The 10230-nt window shown below is 33.0% G+C and overlaps 1 long non-coding RNA gene across 2 annotated transcripts; it reads left to right on the forward strand.

Moving 5' to 3' along the window:
• The first annotated feature begins 2698 nt into the window (after positions 1-2698).
• Positions 2699-4281, forward strand: LOC131068646 (uncharacterized). 2 transcript variants are annotated; one of them, XR_009358284.1, is made up of 2 exons: positions 2699-3561; positions 3731-4281. It is a non-coding gene; the product is annotated as an uncharacterized LOC131068646 (long non-coding RNA). The 2 variants fall into 2 exon arrangements; XR_009358285.1 differs by having other exon boundaries at positions 3752-4281.
• Positions 4282-10230: the final 5949 nt, after the last annotated feature.

Consider the following 10230-nt stretch of genomic DNA (forward strand, 5'->3'; position numbering starts at 1 on the left):
CTTATATGAAATATTATAAATTATAATGCATGAGAGTCAGACAAGAGTGAGAAACAAATCTAAGATGAATCTTGTGCATTAGAAGAATGAATTAATATCTTGCTCTACTTGCTTGGTATGTGAGGTACATAATTCCTATAAGAATGAAATATTGTATGCATAAATGAAAGTATTCATATGTAAAAGATACATAAGGTTGTCATATTAGATCAATAGGGTTGACAACTTATGTCCCTAAATTGCTTCATTTCTTGTAATTTGGAAACTTGTGAGATTTATTACCTTGTGACATTATGGATAATTCTATTCTTTGTGTCTAACTTACAATTGTGAATCATGTTTGTATTATTCGTACTCTACATAGTAGGTATAATAAAAGTTTATAATATAAACCTATATGATGTGTCTTAGTGTCTCTGTTATGTTGCTATTGCAAGAATGTGGATGTCTTGATAATATAGTTTGTCATTTATGATATAAGGCATGAAAGTTCCTTGTGTTGGAGACATAGCTAAAAGGTAATCATTTCTTAAAAGAAAGTATTTAATATCCTTGTATCATGGCCTACGTTGCTTGGACCTGTTATGCAAGCATTTAATAGAACTAATCATGTGTATCATGTCTTGTGATTACAATAATCTTTGTGCATGTAACATTCTACGAGAGTCTAATCATTGCAAAAACCAATGTCATGTTGATGTAGCAGAATTTTGCTAACACATGTTTTCTTGCATAATGAAGTGTGAAGATATCTGCAGGATGAGCGAGTACATAGTTGCATGCGATGATACTTAAATTATCATATTTCGTGTTAATACTGTTCAAGGGAGTAGGTTGTAGAAATATACCAATCTTAACATTTATAGTAATGATATGATTGAAAATAAGCCCTATAACTTAAGAAGTCCTTGGTATAGTTTGGCATCATCGATGTTGTGAATGTTGGTAGCATGCATATTGCTATGAATGTGATGACATGATATGCAATGCATGAGTAGTTGTATAGAGATATGACTGCCTATGCGAATGCCATTAGATGAAGTAGGCTCGCATATTGGTTTAGTGTGATGATACTTGGGATATATTAGAAACTCAATATGGACATGATATTAACCATTAATAATTAAATGTGACAAGATGGGCATAATTCCTAGGTCACATAATTAAATGTGACGAGATGGGCGTAATACCTAGCTCATATAATAAAATGTGACGGGATTGACGTAATGCCTAGGTTGCATAATTAAATGTGACAAGATGGGCATAATGCCTAGGCCGCATAATTAAATGTGATGGGATGGGCGTAATGCCTGGGTCGCATAATTAAATGTGACGGGATGGGCATAATGTCTAGGCCACATAATTAAATGGTAACAAGATGGGAATGATGCTTCGGTCACATGAATTAACTAGATGTGTGAAATCACTAACTCAAATTATTCAATGTATGCATAGATTGACTTGCCGCTTGTTCTATTTCTTTATTATTATTATTAACTTTTATTACTAGGATTTGGGTATTGAGCTATGTTTCTTGTGAGTAGGTAATCATAGCCTTAAAATGTCATTTTTGTGATTATTGTGTGAAAAGTTCATGAACACCTTCTATCCTACAAGTTATCATTGTATAATGTAAGGAAGTAGCGAAACAACTTCGTACACTAATCTTGAGAGGAGGGTAATGCAAAATTTTTACATATCTTTACAATAGTTACAAAAACTTAACATAAATAAACATAATATCCATGCTTGATCTAGTAGCCTCACCTCGGTGCAACCATGAAGTAATGCGTGCTTACAAATATTTGTGTTTCCCTAACCTATACATGAATTCACCTGCACTTAGTTTGAACATAGGAAAGTTCCAACTAGTTTTGGAACCGATAATCATCTCTGACACACTGGTTAGTTGATTTTATATAGGGCACAATACTCAAGAATAGAGACATGGCACTATTCCATTCTGAAATTTTTGCAAAATAGTAGTCAGGGTTGATCTTTAGTATGCTTAGTTGTAAATTTTTAAATCTCCAAAATCGACCTTTCTCCCTCTTTACTGTAACAAAATGCAAATTTGAAACCTCCATTTTTATTTCTAGCTGCCATTTAGAAGATCTAATGCACATAAGACTGAGATAATTAATTGTTTGAAAGTAGAGCAATGAAATATTAGGAAAAAATTAATTTAGTAATGAATCTAAATGTGCTATGATAAACCTGGAGTGCATAGTATACCTCTCAAAACCATTCAATCAACACCACCTACCATACTGAGAAATCTTTGTTGTAGCCATACATTTATTTATTTCTTCTATATATGATATATTTAAATTTCACAACAAATATTATCTTTTTTTTAGTTTAGGTTTTATTTAATCAAAGGAAATTGATGTATATCCGAAGCCATTATTTGATATTCTTAATGTTGATGTTTCAGGTAGAAAATTATAAGTTGAGATTTTATTTCTTTTAAAGAAGGAAAATATAATAATATTTCTGGGCTTATTTTGTTTGAGTGCATGGTGGAGACTTACATCTTTATGTCGATTTACAATTGTTAGTCCCTGCCTTAAGCAGGGAACTAATGTTTTCATCTCCAACATTAGTATACTTTGATAATTGTGCAAATTGAAAAATTTAATCTTATATAAAGTTTCATTTTTGTTCCTATTAAACTATTTTAAAAATTATTAATTATTTGATTTGTCATTGGCTATTTCATTTTTTGCTGGGGTTTTAATTCTTTTATATTTGAAAATTAAATAGGTATCCAATAAGAAGCTATTATTAAAATATTTAAGTTGAAGACTATAATGTTAAAAGTATTTTTATAAAACTATGTAAAAATCAGTTTTATAACTTTTTCTAGATAATTCTTTAGAGCAGAGAAGAAGCTGCGAACATTCTGGATGCTGCTTCAAACCCTGGTGGCCCACCCTGGCGTTCTTCTACTCAATCAATTGCAACTGATGACCAAGCCTTAGCTTTGCATTCTGACGTGAATTTCTCTGGAGCACCTCTGAGGTCTGTTGCTTTTCTTATTAATTCAATTTTCATGTCTGTCTAAGGACATAACAGCAACTGCATGCTCATGATTGGAAGTGACATTGGCTAGTTGGCAAAGTTGCCCTAGCTGTTTTCGGTTTACTGCACTAGGCTGCTTGTGTTAATTGGGAAAGTTTTACTATGTGAGGCCGATAGGCCATTCACACGTTTCCATTTGCTATGTCGGCCTGAAGGATCCGACCATAGCTATCACATTAACATGCTTTTTCAAAATTCAGCTGTATTTTGTGACTATACAAAGAGTTAAGTATGTTCTCTGCTCGGCTTGTGATCAGGGCATGAATGTTCATCAAATCAATATTTTTTTGTCAGATGTTGTAGTTGTGACTGCCCTGGTAGCTGTGTATGGAAAATGTTGAAGCTCAGATAAAGTGTATGAACTGTTTGACTGAATGCCTTAAATAAATGTTGTCTCAATACATTTTTAGCAAGTGCAAATTGGCAGGCATTAAGCTTAATTTCAAAGATCTTAGCGAACCGGATTGATTTATCCAGGTGAGTTTCTAGAAAAATTCATGCTTTAAGATAAAATGTTCTTTGCAATTTCTCTCTCTATTTTCTGATGACCCAAATTCGTAGTGTTGCTTGAGTTTGTTTGTTTTGACCACAATTTTGTCCATTGTACCTTGCATCCATTTGTTGACAAACAAACCTGTGAGGACAGACTAATCCTAGTCTGCAATAGTTCCATGGCGGCGTGGATAAGCGGGAAACTCAAAATTAAAGAGGGGTCACAGCCAAAATATCTGACAAAAAGGGCTACTGTCGAATCTTCCGCAGCTATTCTGCCAAGAATAAACTTTAAGGGCTAACTATATAATAGCATTGCAAAACCCTGTATGTATGTAGGGTCTTAAAAAACCATGTAATAACAAAGCAAAAAGGCGTAGGAACATAGAAACTGTGAAATAGAAAGCCGTTGTTGAACATCCAGAATGGACCAGGCAGAATTCATGAGACTAAGGTTCTCCTCCTCTATCAAGTGGACATTAACAACACCGAGCACACGTCCTCTTCCCAGTTGCGTAGGTAGGATAAGAAAGACCTCTTCTTCAATTCTGTGAAAACCCTTAGCCAGAACAGAAATCGGGTGGCTCTTTCTCTGGTTACGCAGCAAACTCCTGGCCAAATTAGTCATCGAGTACATTACAGTATTTGAATTTTTAGGGTGAAGGTGTATTAAATTCAATATGCAATGGTGGTTTATTTTCATTAGCTGGCTATGTTTTTCAATTTATAAATGCCCAAGGAGAATGCCTCTAAGGAATTTAGGATTTTAATTACTCTTTATTGTATTCTATACATTGGCTAAGCAGATTACCACAAGAAAACAAGACTCTTTTATTGACAGGAACTTCACAGGTCCAGATGTCCATTTGTCCATTTTTATCCTTTTACAGAGTCTTTGAGTTTACATGATTCATTTGTCATTTTCTGAATGCCTTTCCAGATTTTTTAAAATAAATCTATTCTGTGCATATACTACAATCATCGCAGTTTACGAGTAACATTTCTTAGCGACATTCTATCAAACAGTTCACTGTGCCCTGAGGCAGGGAGGATGTTGGCAAAGGTTGTGCAATTTGGCTTTACAACTACCGACAGGAGCTGTGTGCATTTACATTCAATTTTGAGTTTGAATTCTGAGTTATGTTGAATCTATAATCCGTCCAATTCGTTCATGTTAGACTTTGTTGTGCAGAAATCTTTCTAGTTCAAGATTTAGAAACAAAGTATATATATTGTGATCCTTGTCTTGTACAATTTCGGCATTTGGATCCTTTGTTTGAAAATTTGTTTAAAGCATGAAATCTTTAGAGGACGACTTATTTTTAATTGAGGTTTGAGTGGATTCAAAGAGCCGGAGAATTCTTTCCTTGCCACATAAAGTTGGAATAGTTCTATGATTTATTCCATTCAATTAGCTTTTAATACCAGACAAGTTTTCTGTGGATTTGAATTTTGGGTTTTACCGTAACTTTATGTTTTATTTTTTTATATCATACCATTCAAGTACGCTAAAACAACTTAATATCATATGTGGTGAAGCTCAACAGAGAGCTAAAGAGGGGAGGGTTTTTCGATATTATGGCCACAATCTCAAGGGATCTGTACTTTATATAATTCCATATCAGAAAGCACTTTCTTTACTCCTTATTTTTATATTTAGATTGTTGTACAGGATTGAGTTCAGCTTCAGTATCAGCAGTTTCAACTAGCTAAGTCTCCTCTAGTTTAAGCACCTTCAGTAGTTCTTCCACGACTATTTCATAAGTAGCACCAACACCTCCAAGAATAATAGGAGCAGTTCTGGTTTTTACATAAATCACATTGCCCATTTCATTTTCTTTGATTATCTGCCCCCTGTTCCTCTTATAAGGCATCACAGCTACCATTTCTATAATACCTCCCCCCATTTCTAATTTCTTATACATTTTAATTTATTTTTCAAATATTATATTATATTTAGACCACCATCCCCAAATTGTGAAAAAAATTCCACCCGTCCTCAAAATCTGTCCCCGAGTCCCCCCTTTCCAAAACTCTGCTGAACCATGTTTACTTTCGTTGGCATATTTTAACTCTATTTTGACAATATTTGACTATCACGTCACAACAATTCGATATTTTTCAATGTCTGGAAACCTTAACCACATCAAATGTATCTTTAATAATTTAGTTCTTCATTTCACTCAAAACTCTCAACATTACATTGATAAATAATTTGTACATTGATTTCTTTGTATTGCTAACTTCTTTTTAAATTTCCAATTTGTGATATTTTGCATGAATGGGAAACTTCACCGCATTGTATTTTTCATTGATTTAACCATTAATCTATTGACTAGAAAATTATGTAACTTCAAAATTATGCAATCTTTTAAGCTTCGCATTATAAACCTCTACTCATGAATTTGTGGGGCTTCAATCGTCACTTTTCCTTCCATCAATACTCTCCCCTCCATCCTAGAACCTACTAAACTCATACTCTCCAAACCAATAACAAGCCTTCTTTTTCATACTCTTTCAATAGAAAGGTTCCCATAGTTAAAATATTCAAGGACCCACATCTCCCATTTTATAGTTCTTTACAGTTCATGGAAAAAAATTCCAGCATTCTATATAAAGCTCCATAAATTCTGAGCTTCTCATAGTCTAACCTTTCATAATCTCTTGCATTCGAACACAATTAATATCTATTTATACAAGGTATTAATTGTTAAAAACAAATTTTATATGAACAGAGAAACACAAAATTCTTATTTAAAATACAAACCACTTTATTATCTTCAATTTTTTCCACCACATTCAACACACCGACATCTATAAACATTTCAGTGCTGAAATTTTCAAATTCAAAGTACAAAACTAAATAAACAATTAGCATGTAGATAGAAGTTTCTGACTAAATGGCTTTGTACCCTGATTCTATGGAAGCATGATGTCTGGTACTATAACAAAAACCATTTGATCATTTCTTTCAAACTCTACTATGTGCAAAATTATTCCCTGCATCTTTAAATCCGAACAGAAATATAATAACTCCAATAGAAGAGCTTGTTCAGCCAACTCCACCAAACACTTTATCAGATCAAGAGGTGAGGTATGTACCATAGAAATGGCCTCCAAGTGAGCTCCTTCTTCCATGAAAGCAATATTACCATTCATGATCAGACCATTTTCAAGTGAGGTCCAACCTTGATTCAATAATGTTGATGCCATACCACTTTCAACAACTTTGGTCATCAGGGCACATAAATAAACAATCTAGGCTTATTGTCGTAATACAGACTTGAATATATAGGTTGAATTTACCACTTGAATCATAACATTTGCAAAGTAAGTACTTTGAACTTTAGAGTTATATCTAATGACTTTCTTAAATTGCACTGTCTACTTGTATAATAGTTTTGAAGACGAGTTCTTAGAACACTACAACACGTTATCTTTTTCGCATTCAATATCAGTTGTTAACTATTTTCAAAATTACTTAATTGTTCTCCACACTTCAATGCATTCCTTACATGTTTTTAGCTAAAGGCAGGGACTCATGCTGTCTCACAGCTCTTTGTTAATATATGAAATTTGTACTATAGAAGTTTGTCACTATCATTAATATGTGGTCGTGTGTTACAGTAGTTAAATTTCATATTGTTTATAAATATTTTTAATACAAACAACGGTTGGTTCAATGGAATCAGTTTATTTTAGTAACCAACGGGTTAAGGGTTCAATTCCCATTGGATCCCTTATGGTTGATTTTTTAAAACTTTTGCCAACAAATATTGTGAATTTTATTATTAAGACTAATAAACGGAAAAAGGAATAACCAATGCAAATATTAAATTGTAATCTAGAGTGTAATTATTTAGTTTGTTCATGTTAATATTATATTAATTGTTTAATGGGAGATAATTTAAAATGTTATTAATTTTTATAAAAAAATGTATTTAACTTATTGGGTTATTTTTTGGAGTAAGAAACTATGTTATTAAGATTGAATGGTATGATCATTAAGTGTAGTCTTTATTAGGGATAAATATTTATTTATTTTATATATAATTAGATCATAATTGGGGTTTTTATTTTTAATTCAAGGGGTGAATTTCGTTTAAATCATAAGGTATGTATAGTAATGGGCGGGTGTTGAATATGGAACAACAAGAGAGGGTAAACCTCAACACTTGGTTTACCTACTGGTAGTCGACAAAGTCTTTGGCCAAAGTATTTACAACAGTTACTATTTTTGTTTCTTTCTTACCTCCTGCCATATCATGAATTTAGGAACTGCATAGTCATAGGTGATATGTAGTTATATGTATTCACGTTGCACTAGATCCCACCCGACCTGTCGATTCTAGTTTGCTAGGGGCGTCATGCAAGGGTCGGGAGTTCATTGAGCATCGGGGAAGCGAATGCTTTGTGGTTGGGTGGTTAATGCGCCTGGGCCACATGTTCATCTCACAGGAGCAGATGGAGAGTAGTCTGAGGCATATTGGAGACATCTTTACATGTATCTTATGATTATTATTGATATGACATTATAATCAACCATTGGTTGTTGTATATTGTATATGTAATAATTTATGAAATCAAGACCATGTGTGTATGAAAATTGACTTTATGGTCACATTTGTATTATCTCTCAACAAGAGTAAAATATGAAATTTAATAGCTCTAATGTATATTATTACTTGATTTTAAGTAGTTCTTGGTATTTAAAGGGAAATTTTGTATTTCTTAAATTTTGGATCTTATCTTGATATATGTGTTTCAACGAGTTAATGATAAATTGTGTGATTTGTTATTTATGGAAACTCGAGTCTTTACACTTAATATATTTGGTTTGAGAAATAAAAATACATTTTTCTAATTAAATTGAAGACCAAGAAAAAATATCAACTCACCTAGCATAAACATCTCAAATTCCTTCTGCATCTCTTCTGCAAACTTCCTACGTATCTCATCATCTCTTTCAAATATGATATCATCAATATACACAACAAAAATCAACAATTTATCACCTTCAACTTTAAAGTAAATATTGTTATCTGTAGTACCTTTTTTGAAATTCTGTTGCAACAAATACCTGTCCAAGCTTGCATACCAAGTTCTAGGAGCTTGCTTGCGTCCATAAAGAGACTTCTTGAGTCTGCAAACCATTTCTAGATCTTCTGACAATTCAAGCCCATCTTGTTGTTCAATGTAAACTTCTTCTTCAAGTTCTCCATTCAAGAATGTTTACTTGACATCCATTTGTTATACTTTAAAGTTCTTGTAAGCAACAAATGCAAGAAACATCCTTATAGCCTCCATTCTTACAATTAGGGCAAAAGTTTCCTCAAAGTCTATGCCTTCAACCTATGAATAACCCTTACATACCAATCTTGCCTTGTTCCTTGTAAATTTTTCATCTTCTACCTGTACCAGTTCCCATGTTTGATTCTTCTCTATTTGTTTTAGCTTCTCTTCTATTTCTTTAATCTAGCTTTCATCCTTGCTAGCTTCTGCACAGGCCTTTGGTTCCACCTGAGATAAGAAATAATAGTTTGCTTGTTCATTGGTTTCTACAAGTCTTCTTCTTGTCTGAACTCCTTTATTCTTGCCTCCAATTATTTGTTCTCCTAAATGATTCTTCCTCACATAATTTCTAGTGTCTTAGGAGTCTATCCAGGTTCCTTTTATTTTGCACTTGTCTCTTCTTTCTCTTTTGAAGCAACCTTCTCTTCTACAACAACTGGAAAAACTTCTATCTCAATCTCAGATTTAGGTACAATCTGAATCTGATTCCATTCTTCACTCTTTGACATTTGCACCCTCTGCAATCTTGTTTAGTCTCTTGTTGTAACATTGGTATGCTTTAATACTTGTAGAATATCCCAAGAGTATGACTTTATCTAATCTTGCATCAATCTTCCCTAGATCATCCTCATCTCTCCTTATGTAGCACTTGCTTCCAAAGATTCTGAAATAATTTGACTGTAGGAGGTCATCCATTCCATAACTCATAAGGTGTCTTTGTGTGATTCACTCATATTTGAACCCTGTTAAAAATGTAAACAGTAGTATGCATAGCCTCTTTCCAATACACATTAGGCAGGTTAGCATCCTTTGTCATAGTTCTAGCCATATTAACAACAATCTTATTCTTTCTTTGAACAACTCCATTATGCTACGAGATCCTAAGAGCAGAAAAAGATCTTCTAATACCATACTCATAAAATCCATCAAATTCATTTGAATTAAACTCTCCTCCTCTATTAGACCTTAAACACTTGATCTTAGCATCAACTTGATTCTAAATCATAGATTGAAATATTTTAAACTTTCCTAAAGCTTCATATTTTTCTCTCAAGAAGGTAACTCATATCATTCTAGAATAATAATCTATAAGCAACATGAAATAACTTTCACCATTCAATCCTCTTGTCCTTTTAGGTCCACATAAATTTGTATGAACCAAATCCAAAGGTTTTGAAGTTGAATACTTCTTGTTTTTGAATCTCCTCTTTGTTTTCTTTTCGAATTGACATTCCTTGCATGTAGTATCAACAAGTTTGATAATATTTGGCAAATCTCTTACAACATGAGTAGAACTAATCTTCACCATATTTCCAAAGTTGATATGTCCCATTCTTTAGTGCCATAGCCAACATTCACTAC

The sequence above is a fragment of the Cryptomeria japonica genome, chromosome 6 (assembly GCF_030272615.1).
Source record: "Cryptomeria japonica chromosome 6, Sugi_1.0, whole genome shotgun sequence".
Classification (NCBI taxonomy): Eukaryota; Viridiplantae; Streptophyta; class Pinopsida; order Cupressales; family Cupressaceae; genus Cryptomeria; species Cryptomeria japonica.